General features: G+C 39.4%; 1 long non-coding RNA gene across 1 annotated transcript; it reads left to right on the plus strand.

Moving 5' to 3' along the window:
* Nucleotides 1-396: 396 nt before the first annotated feature.
* On the plus strand, nucleotides 397-1,699 carry LOC139433420 (uncharacterized). The gene is made up of 2 exons (XR_011642894.1): nucleotides 397-1,380; nucleotides 1,601-1,699. It is a non-coding gene; the product is annotated as an uncharacterized lncRNA (long non-coding RNA).
* The last annotated feature ends 610 nt before the right edge of the window (nucleotides 1,700-2,309 follow it).

The following is a 2,309-nucleotide window of genomic DNA, read 5'->3' on the forward strand; positions in this document are numbered from 1 at the left end:
GCATTGCTCTAATCGCTGGAGCATCACGGCGGCTGTCAGCTGTGTTTACTCCTGTCATTCAAACAGGACGCGCTGGAGAGGGGGTGGGGCTTATATCCATGTAAATAGAGTGGCGAAGTCACGCCCATCTACTTCCGGTCCATGGGACCTTATTTCGGAAAAATTATGTATAGAGAGGCGAAGTCACGCCCATCTACTTCCGGCCCATGGGACCCCGGAAGCGAAAAATTAACATTGAATTCAATGGAGAGAGAACACGTATCTTTTGATCCTGTTTGAATTGTGCCTCGAACTACACATATGATGTTTGTCAATCTTAAACAATAAGTTCCATGTCAAAAAAGTCACATTTTGTCATAAAACTGTTGAAATATAAGACTATGAAAAATACGCGACTACAAAGACTACAAATCCCAAATCCCATTCTGGCTCGCGTAAGTGATGTCACAGGCGATAATGCTCCAAGTGGTTGCGACTCGTAATTAAAGCGAAGAAGAAGATCTCATAACTGATTTATTCCCTCCAATAAATAAGAGATTGCTAAAAATAAATTCACTTTTACAAGATGCCTGTGTGCTTTGTACCAGGTTGCAATCACATAAGTGATCATACTTATAGATCATAGCTCGTTCTATCGCTTCCCGTCTGATGAAAGGACCAGGAGTCGCTGGATCAGAGATCTCAGGTAATACACATGTTGTGCATGGAACACAGTCAAGCTAGCTACATAGCTAGTAGCGAGCACGTTAGTTAGCATCACATTACTTAGCCTTGTCATTTGTATTAGCCTTAACATGAAGTGAACCCAAATGTTAAACAGTAAGAGTAGTCATGATGTTAAGTATTTTGTGAAACATTTGAAGAGGAACCTATCGCCAGGTGCTAAGGGGGCGGGAGGTAGGCTAACGGCAGATTAGCATCTGCGATCTTTTCTACTTAATGCTATCTGCTCAAATGGTTAACATTGAACATTAAAAGATCAGGCAGTTCAGGGAGAGTCGAAGGAAGGAAGGCAGGCAGGCAGCTTTGCATGACATGTATTTATTTATAGAAGGACCATGCATACACAAACATTAATCTCAGCAAAGAGAAGAGATGCAATATGCCAGATTATAGCTAATAGCTAATTTCCATCTGTGGTCCATTCTTCTGGACGTGTTTCATTGTGATGATGGTGAGTCAATCTGTTTGTTGGAAAGACAGTAGTTGAGTGATTACTGATAGAACATTATTAAAAGAGATAATTATTCAAAGTGTTGTTACTTTAAAGTGTTGTTACTGACCTTTTTCTCTTTTATTTTCTTTACCTCACCTGTAACTGCTGAGACCCTGAGGAACATGCACACTGGACTGACCTGCTCTGGCAACCTGATTTCCACTGTACGTAATAGTATTTGGTTATGGTATATTATTTATATACATCAAAGGCACAATGCACCCCCCAGAGACACACATGTATTGAGTGTGATATTGTGCATAGGTCAAGTGAAATCATCTTTACATACTAGAAAACTGTAGGAGCGGCAACTTGTTTTGATATTGAATTTTTAATATCCGATAATAAAGTTGATCTGTTTTCTTTATTCTTCTCTCTTCCCAGCTCCATCCATCACCGTGCTCTGTTCCTGCAGGTCCTGCTTGCTAATCAATGCTTTATTTTTTTACACAATTACAAATAAAGTCAATGTGTTGTATGACATGAAGTTGTGCTTCATTCGGAGTCAATAATAAATTCATTCTGCCTTCAACTGCACAATGATTGTGGACTGCACCGACATCCATGTAGCTGCCCCCCAGTAAGATGAACCAAGCAAAAAGGGTCGCCATCATGCCCAAGGACATCCAGCTGGCCCGCTGCATCCGCGAGAGAGGGCTTAGACTGACCTGAGACCAGCACACCCAAATACAACGGCTCTTTTAAGAGCCACCTACAGTTTCAAAGAGTTGCAATCCTACGTTATTATAATTATTAAACTGGTTCATGTGTCACTTAGTTTACTGAACCGTGATGAAAGAAATGAGTGAGGTAGTGGTTTACTGAAGTTACAAAGACATTAATATATGAGTGACAGGTCAGTGTAAACACAAGCTTCTGTCAATTATGGATCACTCAAACTATTTATATAAAAATATGTAATAAAGTTCTAAAACAAGTATTCGGTATATTCCTTGATAGCTTTTGGAGAAGGTTGTTTTTAAGTTTACTAAAATCTATCGTTTCAACTGTTTCACTTTATAAAAAGGAACAGGTGAGTAGAGCATCATTGAGTTTCTTATTCTGTCAGTAAATTATCCAAATGAAATGTTTA

The sequence above is a fragment of the Pseudochaenichthys georgianus genome, chromosome 3, assembly GCF_902827115.2.
Source record: "Pseudochaenichthys georgianus chromosome 3, fPseGeo1.2, whole genome shotgun sequence".
In the NCBI taxonomy this organism is placed as follows: domain Eukaryota; kingdom Metazoa; phylum Chordata; class Actinopteri; order Perciformes; family Channichthyidae; genus Pseudochaenichthys; species Pseudochaenichthys georgianus.